Here is a 19,412-nt window from a genome sequence, read left to right on the forward strand (position 1 = left end):
CCCTGACTGTGAGCTGTGCTTTTGCTTGTGTGGCCTCGGTGTTACTGTCAGGGCACAGGAATGGGGAAAATTGTGCACGGATGTGTTGGGGCTGGCTTTGTAACCTTTGGTGGTGTCTGTTTCCAGTGAAGTTCAGTGAAGGGTCACTCAGTATCCCGGTGTGTCTCCTCACCCGCCACAGTGGCTCAGCCTTCCATGCTAATTGCTGCTCCTTGACTAAATAGGAAATGTTTTAGGACCAGTTATTCAGTGGAATTTCTCTCAAGCTTACTGGCTCATCCAAGTTTCTGAATTCTTGCTGTAATTCTTGCCCTCTCCAGGCTGTGGGTGAAAAATTTAAGTATTCCTGCTCACCATGGCTGCAGTGCACACAGAGCTGTGCTTGGATTTTTTGAGTGTTGTGGCATGTGCTGTGAGGAATTGTTAGAGAATAAAATAATGGAGACACTCTTGATAATGATCTATGGGAGAGAGGGGTGACTCAAGGGAATATGCCTTTACAATTGTGAGGGCAGTAGGTGAATACAGCAAAGTTGTCTTTTTTTTTTCCCCAGTTGTTCATGTACCTTTTAATAAAATTCTGTTTCAGTCTATAATGTGAGTGGCTTGGGAGTCCCAAAATGAAGTTGCTTTCTGCATTCCTTCTAGCTTTTTTTGTTTTTTACTTCAATGATTTCCCTTAGAAAGAGAGGGAAAATGTTTTTTATGTTCATGGAAGCTGTTAAGCTTCTGCTATTTTTAAGACAAGAGGAGCGATCAATAAACACACATTAGGTGTTCACAAGGTATGAATTACTGATGTAGTTTGTTTTCAGAAGCCACTGTTTTTTCCAGAGGATTGGTTTATGGAAGCAGGTAAGGCTGGTTGATGGTTATTTGCAATACACGGTCAAGTTAAAAATCAGCTTTATTGCTGTAGGTCAGGCTCCCTGGCAGGGTGGGCAGTGTTGGCCAAATTGTGGGGATGTGGCTCCCTCCTGTCAGTGCCATCAGCAGCACTGCTGGCTCTGATGGCAGCTGCTGGTTTCTGCTGGAGTTGGACCTGTGGTCCTTGTGGGTCCCTTCCAAATCAGATGTTCTGTGTTCTGTGGTGCAGACCTGTGCTCTGATGCTGGACCTGGAATTGTGAGGGCAAAGCAGCCAGATGTGGGTTTGTGCATGCACTGCCAGTGGGACAGGTCTGGGGATCAGCATTTCATTAGCAGACTAGTCTGTTTTAATCTCTTGCATAATGGGATTGTTGGGATGTCTATGGTAAAGCTATTTGTATGCACATTAATCCCACAGATGACTACTTCTTGTTAAAGGAATAACTTGCATTGTTCATAGCTGCTAGGGGCAAAGCTGAGACTGACATTTGATTTCTGAAGGTCTGCTTGGTACCACTTTGACAAGGACAGCTTTTGACGAATTGCAGCTACACCTACTTCTGAGTGTGTTTATTTGTGAGAAATCTTCATTTTGTGTTACTGGGAAACAAAACCATTTAACTGTGGGATACCTTCCAAGTTTCTTCCAAGTTCTAAATGTTTTAGGAAATCTTTTTTGTTCCTAGACCTTACTTTTGCAAGTTCTGATGTACTTGGAAAAAAACCCATTGGCTAGAGTGTTTTAACAGCAAATATGCTAAAAAGAGCCTGTGCTGTGTTGCCTTCATTAATGATTTTAATCCTAGAAAGAAATAATCCTGCACTGTTTTGCAGGAGACTGAGGCAAGAGCTGACTTTGGCTGATTGATTTCAGTCTTTTGGACCATGCATCTCTCCTGGCATACAGTGAATTGCAAAATAAACCTCATATTTCACTATTTCTGAAATTCCTGTGACTTGGATTGTTTATACTGTTTCTTCATGTAAAAGGAATGGAAATCTAAGACATTGGAATGTGCCTTTTGTGCATCATGGCTGGGATAAGTAATGAGGTGAGCAGTGGGCACCCTTAGCCTGCAGTTCAGGATGCTGGGGTAGCATGAAAATGGCAAAGGACGGTTTGGTCACAAGATTGAGTGGCAGAAGGTTTTGTTGCTGACAACAAAAATGTGTGAAGTGCATAAGAGAGTGAGGGTAGTCAGTGTTGGTTATTAGTTGAGTTCAAGAGGCTTAAGACTGACAGGATTTATTTCTGGATCCTTTTTTCCATTTTTTTTCTTCCCCTAACAAGTGCAAAACACAGAGGATTTCTCAGCAATTTAGTGAATTAACAGGGGAAAAGTCTACTTTTGTTTTATTATTGTGTTCAAGTATGAAAAGATGATAAATTCATAGCTTTAATTATACGGTGGTGTCTGAGGGATTGTTTGCAGCCAAAAGAAATTCAGCAGTTTTCAACTGCCCTTCAAAATGTCATCTGTAGAACTTGCCAAGCTTTGTTTGGAGGGGTTCTCAGTCTTAACCAAATGGTGGTTAAAGCATGTCTGACTTGGCTGGGTCTGTTCTGTAGTTCCTATTATTTCAGGTAAGTAGTATGGCATGAATTAGTGGGCTTTTTGTGAATTTTGGTGTTTGTTACTTAAGAAATAAACAGTTTGTTCCTCTTGGAATTCCCTTGGCTGCTGTTTTAAAGCCTTGGATATAAGGTGGTTTGTTTCTTCTTAACTTTGGAGTATTGTTTGCTGAAATCCAGTAATTGGCAAAACATTTAGTAATGGAAATGAAGGAGATTTGGGGAGAATGGATAGGGTAAGTAATCTCAGGCTGGTGTCCATGCCATAATTACATGTTCAGAAAGGCTGAGTTTCTGATGTAACAGAATTAGTGTCCCATAGCAGTATGGAGGATGTGCTGTGCCTAACAATATATGGGAAGTGTCAGTCTCCATATGGAGTTTGCTAACACTGCATTTCTGCCAGGAAAACTGGGGAGCCAGGAGGGTGTTCCCAGTGCTGGGTAGTGGCACAGGGAGGTGAGAGAAGAAAGCTTGGAGTACAAGCTTTGTAGTTTGTCATTTTAGGGGTGTTGTTTCCTTACTTGTATTCTGGGTATGGTGCTGCTCCTCTGCCCCAGTTTTCCCCGTCTTACTTTAAGAACAGTCTGCCTTGGTTGAATTTTCACTTACCCAGGACATTGACAAAGACACCTTCTGATACCTAAAGGATAAAAAAAGTAAGATTTACTGAAGTAGGGTATTCAGTTTAATGCTACCATCTCTTCAAATATACAAGCATCTTGTTGGAATATCTCAATGATGACAAATTCTGGGGGATTTCTAGAGCAGAGGAGCAAATGTTCAGTCTCCAAAAGTCCTGAAATATTGGCATATTGGAATGCATTTTTTTCCAACCCTGACAACTAGTCAGTAACTATCATAGGTAACCTCCTAAAATCTTTTGGAGCAGAGTGCTGGCTCTGGGTGCATTTACTGCAGTATGCTGTAGCTCCTATTGCACATGACTCATGTTGCTGCTGAAATGAAATTGAGATAACCAATATTTTACTTAATCCTCACTGTATCAATATGTGGGAAACATGACAGAATAGACTCCAACTACTCTTTGCTGAGCTTAAGATAAGAAATTGCTGAAATTCATGTAAGATATGACAAGCCAGTATAATAAATAATAAGAAATTAATCACAGTTGTAGAATTGAAGTTCTTTTTCCAGACTTATGGGGAAGAATCTCATCTTTCATCTGGAGAATAAATGTTTGCTTTAGATTGGAAAGGGGGAAAAAAGTCATGTGAGTTTATGATATAGCCCTATTTTTTTTTTTTGGTAATCATATTTTGTCCCACTTAAGACTATTTTGGGGCCCTCTGTTACTGGAATAGTTTCAAATGTTCTTTGTTTCTGGCAGCAGTGGAATTTTAGGGAGAGCTGAATCGCAGCCTGTGGAGTTACAGCAATGTACATCCCTAACTCCTGGCTGTGTTACTCACATCCCTTTTTCTCCTGCCAGCTGCTTGTTGGATCCTTTGCTGAGCCATTTCACCCTTTCATTTGGCATAAACTAATTTGGTAAATGAACTAAATGCTCCTCTGTTTCTTCAGCAGGCTGAACCACCATGTGATTTGTCCCGGGAACAGGTGCCAGGCTGAAAGATGATGCTCTAGGAGTAGTTGGTAGCTCAGCAGGCTTAGGCTGCAGTGAAACCATAGCCTTAGGCAGTGGACAGCTGGTGTCTGCACCTTCCAGCCCCTGGCTTGTCTTCATGCAGCCAGAGGATCTTTCTGGATGCTTCTCTTGATGTCTTGTGAGAACTGCAGCCCACTGCTGGCAGAAAAATCCAAAAAGTTATCTTGGGTGATTGGAGGTGGCTCTTCAAGCTTGATATGACTTCACCACGCATGGCAGTGGGAGTTCCCATGCACATTCTTTTTCAATTAGCTCTGGTATTTCTTTGAGCCCTTCCTTTCCACTGTGCCTAGCTGGAGATACTGAGCCTCCTCACTTCCCTGGGATTCTCCCAAAGGGAAGGGTTTGGGAGTTCAGTAGCTCTGTAAAATGTCCAATAAGCTGTAACCAGCTGAGAAAGGGGGGAGAGGGCAAGATCTTCCTCTTTGCAGCAGCAAGTTACTGCTTTGTAAACTATCAAAATCTAGGTTGTATCAAAATATGCAAAGCTTGAGCATTAGAGAAATACAATTTTCAGGCCACCAGTATTTTGCTGGTTTCCCATTCTGTGTCAGTTGATAGCTGTGTATAAATTGTGTGACATCGTCAGGATTCTGTAAATTGTTCACTAATGTCAAGCATGTACTTGTAATGTAGAAGCACAAATATTTTTTCTTAAAGCTCCAAATATAGGAAAAAGGTGAGAGAAAAGCTTCTGAATCATATTAGTTTGATCCCTGCTTTCTAAATGTCAATTTCAAGTAACAGATAGTGTGTGATTCATGCTGCTTGCTGATGGTTTTGAACAAAATGCCATCAATTTAAAACTTGTGGGTTATTTGTGGAGAGGTAATGTGACAAGTGCTTTTTCAGTAGTTGTGGTTGACTAGCCTGGTTCAGCTTTCTGTTTTTAAAGAATGTACTCAAGCAAACCAGACTTGATATTTGGTGCCATTAGAACAAGCACAGCTCTGGACAGGTGTGGGCTGGGAAAGTTTCCTTGACAGCATTGATATGAGGAGGTTGTAGGGGGATACAGGATGGGTAAATGAAGGTGGTGTAGAATGTAATCTTATCCCCTAAAGAGCTGCAGCTGGGTTAATTATTAAAGATTAGGAGCAGGCCTGACTTTAACAGGCCGCAGCTGTAGCCAATCAGAAGAGTGTTATAAAAGAGTGGATTGGTTGGTTGAGGGGAGCTGGAGTCAGCTGGCTGCTGTGAGGACCAGGAAGAGTCATTGCCTAGAGGAGCTGCCTACAAGAAACATCAAGGAGGTACAAAACTCTAGCAACCTAGAACCCTTGCAACAGAATGACAATAGAACTTTTGCAATGTAACTACAGCTGGAGGTGACAGGATAATCCAGCTTGGGAACATTAGCATTTAGTGAAGCTTGAGCAGCTAAGCCTTGGGTATAAATAAGAGAACAGAAGAATCTGAGCAGGCAAGGTGGAACACGTGTCTGCTGCAGCTGGCACTGCTACAGCTGCTTTGGAATTCAGAAAGGGTTGCTAGCACACTGGAGAAAGATCAGTTGGAACGTGAGTTTAAGGCATATTTTAACTCCTGAAAATACAGGCAGGTGCTGCTTTAACTTCTTGAAATGATACATTTATCAAATAACTTAATCAGAGTTTATTGATACAGGTTCTTAGCTTATAGGGTCTAACCTGTGAAATCATAACAAAATCTCCATGGCAGCTGCAGTGAGAAGTTGTACAAATTTGCTGTGTGCATAAATGCCACGTGGGGCAGCTGCTGTAGTGATGCTTCTTTTAAAACCATGATGAAGGTTGGAACTCCTCTGTGTTTCTGTTTTTTAGCAGAGGGTAGTGCCCGGTGTTAAATGGGTCACAGTGATCACACTCATCCCCTCTGGCCTGTTCCTGTGGCTCTACTGCAGCTTTTCTATAAGGAAATAAGCTTTTCTAATTCCAGCCCAGGAAATTTTTGGGAAGTACAAAAACTCTGCAGGTATTTGTATTAAACTAACCCAAGTGGTCTTTGTCTTGACATAAGATTGTTCTTCTGTTTATATTTGGATATAAAAGCCTGTAACATTATTAATTGCATATTAAACTTAGACTGTGAGACTTCATGTGAATTGTTTTGAATGTGTAGTGATGTGAAAATTTTCCAAATATCAAAGATACTTTTCTTACTTGAGAAATCTTTTCTGTTAATATTATTTTAACCTTAAAAAACTTTAAGTTCATTGCAAGTATGAAAAGCTGTGAACTCTGTTACAGATGGCTTACTTCAGTTTTCTCTATTAGAAATACACTTTACATGTTTGGATTTTTTTAGGCAAGTTATTTATATCATTTTATTGCCACTTGTAAAAACATGCATTCTGTCCCAAAGTCATTTCAACAAAGTATTTCTCAAGGGAATTACAGAGCAGACATTTATCAGGAAGGATTTGCAAGGCATGCAGAAAATAACTGATCACAAGGAACTTTTCAGCACGTTCTTCAAGTTTTTGTTCTCACATTGCTGTTACATGGAAAAGTACTATATTCAAATAACCACATGCAAAGGGTTTGCATTTTTATACTGAGGAAGAGTGGGAAGACAGATTTCAAATGCATACTAAAAGCTAGACACATTTGAAAAAAAAGATAGCCTTCAGCTTTTATCTTAGTGTCTTTATACTATAGATTTCTGGGAATTACATTAGAAAAGTGTGTTTTCCCTATTGATACAATTTCTTTATTGAGATAATTTCTTATTCACAAGTCTGAGATCATTAATGTTTGTCAGCCCACTGTCTGTATTTTCCTGGAGACATTTGAGTGATGCTCCATAAATGCTGCTCTCTAGCTCTGGTGCCTGGTTGTGTGTTTTCAGTGACTGATCAGTAGAAGACTCTGGGCAAGTGATGAGTCAGGATTGTGGTAGGGCAGCAATACATTCTAACCTAGAAAAGGTCTGTCTTGTGGATAAATTTTACTCAGATCAGTTTTCAGTCTGTAATAGGAATTGTGTCTGTCATATTTGTAGTTTTGAGACTTGAGTGTCTCTGCTTCTGAACTGTTTTGTAGCATCTCAGGTCTGTGGATGTGTTTGTATACCATTGTAACTAAAAGTACAGAAATTTGAGCGATTGGAGGTGTTGCAGATCAAATAAAGGAGTTTCCTGGCATTTGCTGTGACTTGAGACTGCTAAATAATTTAGCATTTAAAAGGTGAATGAAGTGCAAAGAAGCTCAACAGCATCAACAAAACCAGACAAGACTTAGGGTGGCAATTTATTGAAAGAATAGAGAAGTGTCAAATCAGTGAAACAGTTGACAAATCAGTTGCTTTTTGGGTGTTGAATGTAGAGGGGGGTTACCATGTGTTAATTACTGCAGCAGTTATTCAGGTAGGGCTTGAGTATCACTGCAGAGATGGGTTCATGCTGCTGGTGGCAGGAGTGTTAGTTGGTGATTCATAATCCAGCTTTGGCACAGAATGTCTCTTCAATTTTTCATATAGTGCTGACTATTTCTTTTAAGATTTAAAGCCCTTTTGTCATGCAGATAACAATATATCCTCTGTCAGGCTAGAAATGAGAACTTCCTTTGCTCATAGGCAATGAAGGGCTTGATGTTACAGTATCCTCTTGGTGCCTCAGTCATCTGTCCCTTCATCTTGAGAAAGTGTGTGCAGCTCATTTTGCTGTGCCTTCCACTTGAAGGACAGATTGAACAAGTGGAGTAGCAAACACAGCAGCCCTGAGCTAAGCTCTCCATTTGAAGAAAAGAAAAAGAACCTGTTTAAAGCTGCTACTGAGTTAAACGTACTTGAAATCACTGGAAGTTGGGTTCTGTGAGGTGAGCCTAATGTGGGACTTTCTTGGAAATGGCAGCTCCTCATTGTTTTTTACAGTTTGTTGAAATGGTTTGAGTAAATTGGGGTAAATACTGCTTATTGTACTCAGAATTGAGAGTAAACCTGAGCTTGACTCAGAGGCTGAGGGAGTCTTGAATTAGGGTCAGTGTTGTAAGTCCAGCTCTAGCTTCATAGAGGGAAGATCCTGGATTCCTTGCTAAGGTTGTTCTTGATGGGTTTTCTGGTTAATAGATGAACACAGTGAAAACCTTCTCTCTGTTCCTGTGCTGTTTTATTCTCTTGTCCCTCCAGCTTTGTCAGGACTGGGGTAGGTGTTGTGTGATACACCTGTGTTCCTATGGCCACTCTAAGGGCTTTTCCAACTGCTTTTGTCCTGTCTTCCATCCATCACTGTCTGTGTCCTGAAAATAAGCAGTGCTTATTTCTTCAGCTCTTGGTAACCTTCCTAGCAAAAAAGCCAAAGCAGTTGAGGGCATTTGATGATTTCAATCAGTGTTGATCAGGATTTGAGTCAGTGTAGCATGGTGTCCGCCATGAAGGTGACTTCACCTTGGTTTTGTGTGGGTGTTGGGATCAAATGACCTCTAGAAGCCCCTTTAGACTAAAACTTGGAATCACTAAATTTGAATCAGTCAGGAGATGTATTCCTTGATTTCTGGAAGTAGGTTTAATTCAGTATAGCAGAAAATGTGGACCTTTCTCACATTGTTTCCATTTTTTCCCCTTCAGCTGACAAAGAAGCTGTGGTGGCTAGGCTTGTGCTTGGCTGGGTGGATCTTAACCAGCAAAACTAGTTGGAATCTTCAGGGGTTTTTTGTATGCTTAGGGGATACTTGTGTATAAAATGTGTAGCTATTGGGTGATGTCAGCAAGTGTTATTGAGAAAGGCATTTTAAATAGGAACACAAATGAGTTCATGCTGATTAAGATATGGATATTTGAGTAGAAGAAAATTTAATTGTGAAGTGAGTGAATGTTTTTGCTTCTTGCTAATTGAACTGTTAGCTGTAAATGAAATACACTTCAATTGTCAAAAGCCACAATTTTTACAAACTGAAATTTCAGACAGGATTTCCTATTCAGCTTGGTTTTTTGGCACAGTTTCAAATAATAAACTGCTTGTTTCCTACATGCTAAACTCCAAGACCTGGGCTTGCTGTGCTGTGGATGGGAGGTGTTAAGGAGAGATTGGTGCAGTGTCCTCTGCCAGGATTCTTTATTTACACAGTGCAACCTGCTCTGAGGTTTCTTCATTGCTTCTCCTGATCAGGCAGCAGTGGGACTGGGGATGCACCTTACAGCAGCCAGGTAGGGCTTCACTCAAACCTAATCCTTCCTTCTGACTGTTCTGTCGTGGAAAACAAAGCTCAGTTCAGATGTGAACTGAACCTGCAGAATTCTTTTTAGTGCTCTTACCACGGAGCTTTGGAATGCTGTGGCCATATTTTGTCTGTGTTATACATAGATGACCCTTTCTGTAGGTCAGGAAACAGTTCCAGGGTGGGAATATGCTGGTTTGGGAGACTGCTAAAGACCAGGAAAAACAAGCTTCCATTACTGTAATAAATGTTTTATCTTGGGACATCTATAAGCTCAAATATTATTCAAGTTTTCATAAAATCTGAAGACCTTATACTTTTAAAAAATATCATGTTTAAAAAGCAATATCATGCTTTTTGCCTTTGTTTTGGGAGATGTAGGGAGGAGCAAAATATAAATGAGTGTTTTTTCAGAGGAGTCTTTTTAAATGAAAAGGGAGTGCTGGTGACTGAGAAGGCACTTGTCTAACTCAGAAGGCTCTTGAGCTAACTTTGGGGATTAAATGTGGTATTTGATCCTCAGCTAATCTGTGTGCTTACTTCTAACAGTGCAAAAGGTAATCAAAGAATGCAATTTTTCTGTGCTTGCACTTCTGTTGTAAAATGTTCAGGCTCCACCAATAAAAAACTCTGAAATGTTTAGGCTCCACAAATCAAAAAAGGCAGTAGTGCCTGAACTCTTGTTTTCCACCAGTTGCCTTTGTTTCTGCTCAAGGCAATGAACTTCAGGTTATGATATTATACCGAGGTGAAATCCGTGTTGTAGCACTTTTGAAAATAGAAATGTTTTTCCACTTCCCCACTGTTTAATGCTGTGTAAAGCAGAGTGTTGCTGACCTTTTGCAAGGATCACAAGGACTTTAGTTCTTATTTCTCTTTGCAGTAAGAATTGCATGATGTGTATTCAGGTCAGAGTCTCAGCACAACTTGAGATCTCAGAATCCAAGCAAAGACTAACAATTAGTTGAGCTGTCCAAAATAAAGGTTAAGATTGGTAGTGCTTCAGAGTTTGTTTCTGAAGTTTGGTTGTATTCTTAGCTTTGGGGAGATTTCCTTTATGACCTTTTAACCATCTGTACATCTCTACCCATATATAGGGGTATTGGGATAATATTTCTGCTTTAGCTCAGAGGAACCATTTTTACTTAACAAATATATATAGAAATGAAATCATGCAAAGGAAATGTAAAAGCAGTATAAATCTGCTGTTTGCTAAATATGGTAAATACTCAAACCTGAATGCCAGATTTCTTTCAGAACACTTGTAACTAAACATAAATTAGGAATCTTTCCAAGTGCAAGTGCTTGAAGACACAGTGTTGTGTGAGACCTCCATCCTCATGCCTGTTCAGTCATCAACCTGTTGGAAAAGATTTACATTCTCTTCTAGAGCTAAATTTATTGAGTGCTTTGATCAGCTCCAGTTTTCAAAGCTGGAGCATGTTTCCCACCTGCAGTTTCTTGTTTCCAGCATATGAGGAGCAGCTGTGGAAGAGGGGAGTTGGAAGAGCAGATTAAGTCTTGGTCTTGCTTTTGCCAGGTTCTTTTTGCTCTTTGGCTCCAAGCCCTGGGCAGTGATACTCTGCTCTTTTGGGTTTTCCCTCACCTTGTTTGCCTTCTTGCCTGTTTTGTGGCAGGAGATGCACAAAGAAGAGGCTGCAGGAGAAGTTCACCACTGCCCAGAGCAGTTTGTTTGGGCTGCTGGAGACAGTCTGAGGATCGGGTGCAGTATTACAAATGTGCTGCTGTTGTTCCAAGCACTCAGCCTAGGATATTTAGGCACACTGCTGGCATGGATGCTTTTTTTCTCAATGCTACTTCAGCTCCAAAATGAGCTGTTTTCATTACCTGTGCTGCAGGTGTTAACATGTGCCCTCTGCCTGAATGTTCCCATCCCTCGCGTGCATCTCTGGGTCTCATGTCTTGCTTAGCACTGGAGAACAGTCAGACCACTCCAGTGCCTTTATGATTTTGTTGGTTTTTTCCTTTGTTTTTCATTCATGATGCTAACTATTGTCTTTTCTTCTTGCTTTTGGATGAAGATGAGTATAAGGAAAGCTTTATTCTAACTTGTCTGAATTCTGTGGTTGATTTAAGTTGATTCTTTTATGGAGCCATGGAAGTACCAGGGTTTTTCATGATTTTAAAATTTCTGTGATCTCTCCCTTTGGTGCTGAGAGGGGTGTGCTGGCATGTGCCTAGTTTAGAGCACAAAGTTTGCCTTTTTATATTTTCCTGAATTTTTGTTATTGGTGTAGTCTTTTCCTCTAGTATCCATTTGAACACATTTTGTCTGTGAACTCAGACAGCTTTCACATCTTGTTAACAGTGGTGAAAGAATCTGACTGCTGTTCCTGGAGAGGGTGCTTTGGCAGGACTGGGCTGTCTTTTCTGTTTCTTTTCTTTTCAGGAATCCAGACAAGGTTTTGTAAGCAGTGTCCACTTGCAGGATGTATTGATGCTTACATGAACCACTTGTCTGTTCCTTTGTGCTCGCTTTCCTTATTAGCTTTTCCATCAGAGTGTTTCCAAGGCCTTTACAAATCTCACCCTGTCATATCAATGGTACCTTGTGGGACTGCAAGAAGAGCCTTGGCTGAAAAGGGATTTTGGTTCACTTTGTGTGATGTACCACCAAACTTTAATTTCTGATAGATAATAAACTGTTACCAGAGAGTTTTAGGGTCAGATTAGAAACAAACAGCCCAACTCAGTTCTTCACTATTCTTGCTATTAGAAAGTATTTGCTAATAGCAGTTCTGTTGTTCAGATTTGTATGCCTGTTCTTTTGCCCAACTAAGGCTATCTAAAAATTGTGATTTCTTCTGCAATGATGGGTTTGAGGTTTCAAACTCGTTTTATGTTGGAATAAAATACCATACTTGTTTTATGTTGTATGACAACAGTAAGAAAATAAGAACAAAAATGTATGGAAGCTGACATGTCATATTTTTTTCTGAAGATGGATCTTCTCTGAAAACAGACAGAATGAGTTGCTTGTTTTGTGTGAGAATCACTGACTCTTCCCACACTTCATTTCCTCTAACCTTTGTCCCTGTCCCCATATCAGTGCATTTAAAATATCCAGTTCCATGCTGTCTTTGTGGCTTTTGAGGTCAGAGTAGATGCTTTTGTGTTGGGTCATGATGCCTGTGGTGAGTCATTCTTGTAAGCAGATACTCAGTCTCTTTCTCAGTGCATTCTCACATCCAAAGTATTCGACCCCGTATGCTGTAAATGGCCATAGTGACTTGTTTTGGTGGGGATGTGCATGAAAAATTCCAATCTGTATTCCTCTGTGGCAGCAGCCAGAGCTTCCTCTTGCAGAATATAAGTGAGCTTGGAATATGTGCTCTACCCCTGTACAACTTCTTATGAATAAAGCTTTGAGGAAGAGCAGAAGTGCTAAAATAGCTTTAAAATTACTTTCCAATCTCATCAGGTATATGCAGTCTTCAATTATTTTATTTTCAAGTATATGACTTTGCATTTCTCTGGCCAATCCCAATCAGAATTCCTTGACATTCAGTTATCTCTAGTTCAGAATACTTGTTTGGCCTTTTAAATCAAAGTATTCCTCAAGCATTAATTAATACTGTTTCTTATTTCACTGGTGTGATGCTGGTAAATGTTTGAACTGAGTAAACACCATGAAAAACTTCAGTCTGTTCATTTACATTTTTTAATAACTGCTTTGCTTATGGCACTTTTATGTTTGCATTGCACAAACAGTGAGTGATTGAGTCTTGCAGACATAAATGATCAGAGGAATGGGGTTCCAGTTTGGAAGGGAAGTGACCTCTGCTCACTGCTGGGGAGGGCTGGCTGCTTTCTGGCTCCTGGGCTGTGGGAAGTGTCTGTTCCAGGCACTGTTTGTGACACTCTGGAGCTTGTGGGGTTTATGGGGTGCCCCTTGTACCTCCTTAACGGGAAAGGAGCTGTTGGACAACTTTGTCCTGTGGAATACAACGTCCTCAGCTCCCAGAGGAGTTCTCAAGTGGCAGAGCAGGTGAAGAAGACTGAATTGCCTATAATAACTGGAAATTCAGAAGGTATTTTTATGTGCAGATTACAAAACCTGCTCCCATCCTTGGTAATCATCTATTGAACTTGCTTTAGGTAGAGTGATTAATGAAAAATAAAAAATTCTCAAGATTTCTTTTGAGACTTATTATTTGTGATCTGAATGGTTTCTGTTTTGTCATATGAGATCTGTAACATGAGAATTAAATTAATTTTGCAGAATTGTATTTGTTAATGGTATTAGTTTAAATGGCAATTGATGCTATCATGAACAAAGTTAATTCAGAATAAAATGAACTATCCTAATCTATAGATATGTAATACCTGCAGTGAAGGGCTAGATAGCAAAGCATTCCCTCTGGATACCAGAGGTAACCACAGTTACTGGTTTTAGCTATCCAGGGGTCTATAGCACAATTAGTTTTCATCTCTTTGTGGGCTTTTGTTTTCCCTGAAGTGATCTAAAAGCTGTTTTATTAGTAATGCAAAATTTCACTCATGTATTTGAAGGGAGAGAATCAACATGGGACTGTTCTTGCCTTTGTCCGGAGAGGTGAGCATATTCCTTTCATTCCAGAGAACACCAAGGTTTTACACACACACACACACACACACACACATATATATATATATATGTAATATGTGTATATATGTATATTTACTTGTATGTGCCTCATCCTAAAACTTTATATAAATTAGAGTAGACTGCAGAATTGAACACTTGTGTTTTTAAAATACATGTTTGCAGATGTTTGACAGCTGTTTCTAAGGTCAGAGTATGAGTAGCTTTGTTAGTGTTTGCTGCAAAGACCCAATTAAACTAAACATAAACCTCAGCTTTACATCTTTCCCTTCTTTCCTTAAGCTGCTTGGAAATGCAGTGGAACTCTGGAATTTTTTCCTACAAGTCTCTATTTTGGTCTGTGGTGTTTCTTTGTTTTTACTGGCAAGAAGTAAAAATAAAAGCAGTTGGCTATTCTCTGGTATGTATTTTTTGACAAAAACTTTTTTTGACAGAAAAACCTTCGTCCCATTAGGTTGAGCTTGCAATTTTCCTAGTCATAAAAACCTTTGTCTCATGAGTTGCCTGTAGAGGAGAAGTAAAATCTGATTTTTTGCAGTTAAGTATGTTAGATATTGAGCTTGTGCTACAGCTTGATGGAAGAAAAGGCACTGTCAGAGGGATCTGAACTTCCTCTGGCAGCTCCAAAAGTGTTGTGGTTTTAATAGGAGATAGACTTAGTTCAGTTTTCTTTCTGATGTTCTGGTTACTTGTGGAAAGGTAGAGAAAGTGATAGTCCTCAGTATTTTTAGTTTTTCTCTTAGTGAATCTGAATTTTTTTCTCAGTCATCTGAATTTAGATTGTTTGCATTCTGAAGTGCTTGGGTTCTGATGCTGAGATAAGGAATACTGTGACTCCTTTGTGATGTAGCAGATTGATTGGTTTTTTGTAATCTGTTAGCCTCTGAATGGTAAAATTTGGACATATTTACTCTGGCAAAGGGAGATGAGAGACTTGAGGAGAAAAATTCTCCACTCAGCAGTAACGTTTCTAAAACTAGAGCTGGTGATGAGGTAATTGGAACTCCTGCAGTGTTTTATAATCAGCCTGTAAGTTGGATTTCTGATGCTGACTTTATTTATTATGGTTAAGCATATTTAAATATGATCTCAGCATGTAATTGGATGGCTAAAGAGTTTAGCAATTTATTTTTTTATTATTCATAAGATTATCTGTTGTAATGTAGCCATTGAAAAGGCAACATTGTTAAGGCTGTTCTCCCTTTTCCCAGTGTTCAAGGGCATCTTAGGCTCGGTCTGGCCTTGGGATGAGAAGGAAATCAGTGTGCATGTGCCAGTGAGTTATTGACCAGGGCTGTGCACAGCCTGTAGTGCCAGTGCCTTACTGGTGACCAGGCTTTGTAATTAAAAGAAAAGGGGGAATTGTGCAGGGATAGAATGTAAGAAAATAAAGATAGTGCAGGAGGCAGTCTCACCCCTGAGGAGTTGCAGCTGTACTCATCACCAAAGATTAGGAACAGGCCTGCCCTTAATAGGCCACAGCTGTGTCCAGTAAGAAGAGTGCTACAAAAGAGTGGGGTAGCTGGGTGAGGAGGGAGTTGGAGTTTGTTGGCTGAGCTGTGAAGGAGAAGGAGTCAGTGCTGCGAGGAGCTACCCATGAGAAATCACTGAGAAGGCACGAGAGCATTGCAATAAGATGACAACAGCCATGGCTGTGCAGAGACCCTGCAGTGCCAGTGACTCACTGGTGACCAGGGCTGTGCTCACCCTGCAGTGCCAGTGACTCACTGGTGACCAGAGCTGTGCTCACCCTGCAGTGCCAGTGACTCACTGGTGACCAGAGCTGTGCTCACCCTGCAGTGCCAGTGACTCACTGGTGACCAGAGCTGTGCTCACCCTGCAGTGCCAGTGACTCCCTGGTGACCAGGGCTGTGCTCACCCTGCAGTGCCAGTGACTCCCTGGTGACCAGGGCTGTGCAGAGACCCTTTAGTGCCAGTGACTCGTTGGTGACCAGGTCTGTGCTCACCCTGCAGTGCCAGTGACTCACTGGTGACCAGGAGTGCCCAGGGGCAGGAAAGGGCTGCCTGTGGCCCTGCAGCTGCCTCCTGACACCCAGCAATGCAGCCAGACTCTGCTGGATAAAATTCTTGGCACGTTTTAAATGGCATTTTTGCTGTTCCTGATGCTTTGGCTGTGGGGAAATTTTACCCTTCGTTTGTAGCGTGTATTAAGAACCCTTGAACTTTCTCATGTCCTTACATGTGCTGCCCTATAGGAGTGCTGTGAACAGTGCAGCCACAGTAATGTTGTGGCAAAGTGAGTCGTTCTGTCTAGCTCCAGCCATGGATTTGTTCTCACCCTGATTTTAAAGCTGCCTGCTTCTGAGTTTTCCTCTCTGCTGTACCAGTGTGATTAGAAATTTGATCACATGGTAGCTTTCAGTCTATGCAAAATGTAACTCGACTACTTTACTACTAGAATAATAATTACATATCGTGGCCTACAAAAGGTAATGTGAGAAGAAATTAAGAAAGGTTATTTAAACCATATTCTGGTTTTGAATGGTGTTTAATTACCCACTGTTTGATCCTTGGTATGTGTAGTAGCACTTAGATCTTTATGCTGTAGAAGTTTTGCTGTCATTTCCTGAGTAACTCTGTCAGACCATGTTGGTACACTCTGTACCATTTTGTGTAAGTATGATCTCTGTGGCATGCAACCAAAGTGTCCAGCTGAAAAATTTAAACTGAAAGTTATAAAATACTGTTGTCCACTTTCTGTGTCAGGAAGTCATGATTGCTCAGGGAAGAGAGGGAAAGGAAAAGCTAAATTAAGCCACTTTCTTGATAATGTAGGATTTTTTCTAGCCTCATATAGAGGTTAACTCATATAACTAATGCTAACCTTTGAAATCCTGTCAAATACTGCTGTAAATGAATAAATCAGTCTCTCTATTCATGTGTAGCTGGTTGCTTTGTTTGAGCCAACACAGCCAGTAGTGTAGCAGTAGTGAACCCAGAGCTGCTCCAGTTGGAATTAGTTTTATTTGGAGGAGAGGCTTCCCTGCATTGAACTGTAGGGCTGGTAGGGTTTAGGGTTTAACTGCAGTTTCAGTTTTGGTTTTGCATTTGAGTAGATGTAGTTAAAAAATGAAAATAGGGTATATGTGTGAGCCACCAGAAAACTAAATGTACATTGTTTCTGTTGCCTTGAATTCAGTTAAATGTGTTTCAATAAACATGGAGCTCTGCAGTGGGGCTGAAATTAAGTGGGTAATGATTTTGGAGCAGGGGTATGGGAGATTATCCCTGAGAAATGGGACTGAAAGGCTTCTGTAGGTTCCCATCTGCTCTCAGGGAGTTTTAGGGGAGCTGTTTTGTTTTCTTGCTCTCTGGAACTGATTAGGAGCCATTGTAAATTCACTGATGTTACTTTTTCTTTAGGATGTGGGTCAGCATCCTCTGAAAGAGCTACACTTTTTTTATTTAACCCATATGCTTTAGACAGTATCTTCTCCTGGCTTCCTGTGTTTGTGTGTTGTTAAGGTTGGTGTCCAGCTGCTTCCCTGCAGTTTGAAAGTGAGCTTGGGCCAGATGTGAGCAGGCAGACCAGGACCTGGTGAGAAGGTCACAGTGGGCATAATTGCTTTGGCTTCCTTTTTTGAAAATCATAATTTAGATTTTTTGACTGATGAATATAGTGCACCATGAAGCAGAACTTAATTTCCCTCTTAGATGATAACTGCATGAAGCAATTTATGGTGTATGTTTAGAAGCTGTGCTTAAACAGCTTCCTGGGCAGTGAAGAGCATAATTTTCAAATCAGTTGAATTTTCAGATTTCTTGTGATACATGAAGTCCCAGCCTTTATGTAGTTTCTTTTCTCTGTGTGTAGATTCTTATCCATGTGTGAGGAAGGATTGTTTGCCTTCTTTAAGGATTTAAATCCTATTTGTTTCAGCAGAGTATCTCACTACTTTTCCTCACAGCATTGTATTATTTGAGTTGTCTTTCTTTTCCTGTCAGAGATGCTGGTATTTGAAAAAAACCCCATAATGTGGAGTTGTGATTCCTAGAACTGCAGATGTTGCTTGGAAGGGACATCTGGAGGGAGGTCATCTTAGTCCAGCCTCCCACTCACAGCAAGACTGTTGCCAACATTGGTTTAGGTCAGTTACAGCTTTCAGCATTTAAAATCTGCCAGGATAGGCTCCACCTCTCTGGGAACACATCCTGGTGTCCAGCCTGAACCTGCAAAGCCAATAGAGCTGGGGAGGATTTGGTTCTGTCCTCTGTGCCACTTCCCCCCAGTGCCTTTAGCTCCATCAGACTGGGCCCCTGTGCAGGCTGCTCAAGCCCATTCCCCACCATCCCTTAGAGCCCAGCTGCTTCAGAGCCCTGAGCATCTTGGGGGAGCCCTGGCTGCTCAGTCTCCAGCTGTGCCACAGCTGTAAGGGTGAGCCCCCAAAACTGGACCAGTCCCTGGATTGTAGGGCAGAGCAGGAATTCAGTTTGTTCACTGCTGGATGAACCTTGCCTGTACACAAGTAAAGGTGTTCCTCTGCTAGAGATCAGTGCCTGCACCACCCAGGAGGAGTCTGCTTAGCTTTAGTTATTTTCCAGATGAGGAGTCAGGATGATGGGATGCTTAAGGGTGGTTCTGAGGATCTCAGCAGCTGCAAGAGCAGGAGAGAAAAGGGTGAATATCAGCCATGTTGTACTTGTGATAGAGATCTGCAAAATCTGTAAATGCAAGAAGCATTTCTACCTCTGTCTGTAGAAAACATCTACCTTTAGAACTGGGATGGGATGTGGGAAAGCACATCAAATATTCGAAACATGGAGCAGGATTTTACTCTCAGATCACTTGGATGTCAGTGCTGGGTGGAAAGCACCAACCCAGGAGAAAGCAGTACAGGGTGATAACTCTCCTCAGTCCCTCCAGGCCTAAAGCCAAGTGCAATGGGTGAAAGGGACAGCAGGAATTGAGTGCAGTATCTGCTGCTCAAAGGTGATTCTGAAACTGAAGGAACGGGAATTTGGCCCTTCAAAATGGCCTGAACTAGCAACTCATAATTGTAGAGTGAGTTTATTAAGGCTTTTTGGTCTTGTTTGTTTTTGTTTTCACTAAAATACAACATTTTTGTATTTTAGTAAGGAAGGGGATAAACTAAGTTTTAGATTTCATGTCTCACATTAAATTGCCATGACAGGCCACAGGGTTACAAATGGTACTACTTCTAATTTGGAGGTGGTTTCAATGAGAAATACACAGTCCTTAAACCATTTGCTTCAGCAACAGTTCTGTGGGATTGAAGATAAAATACTCTAAATAGCTGTGTTCTATGCACACTCAGATTGATGGTGAAAATCTGGACAAGAAATTATTAGTACAATCTTAATTTGAAACTTCAGAGGGGCCTTGGTTTCAGTTTTCTTCTGGGGTCAGCAGAAAGCTCTGGTGAAGGGTGCACTGTGAGGAATGATCAGGCAGGTGGACTGGAATAGCAGGATCTGCCTACCTGTGTGCTGAGGATGGTGAATGAGGATTTGTCTTGAGGGATAAAACAGAACTGCAGGGATTTCCAGCAGCACTGAGGCACTGGCACAGAGCTCAGTTAAAATGGAAGCTGGAACTGAAGTGTCACTTATGGTCTTT

At 41.0% G+C, this 19,412-nt stretch overlaps 1 protein-coding gene across 3 annotated transcripts in view; it reads left to right on the top strand.

Annotated features, from left to right (window-relative positions):
- HMG20A (high mobility group 20A) overlaps nucleotides 1-19,412 on the top strand; it is a 39,663-nt gene that overhangs the window by 1,896 nt on the left and 18,355 nt on the right. The gene's annotated exons all lie outside the window — the stretch shown is intronic.

The sequence above is a fragment of the Ammospiza nelsoni genome, chromosome 14, assembly GCF_027579445.1.
Source record: "Ammospiza nelsoni isolate bAmmNel1 chromosome 14, bAmmNel1.pri, whole genome shotgun sequence".
Taxonomy (NCBI): Eukaryota; Metazoa; Chordata; class Aves; order Passeriformes; family Passerellidae; genus Ammospiza; species Ammospiza nelsoni.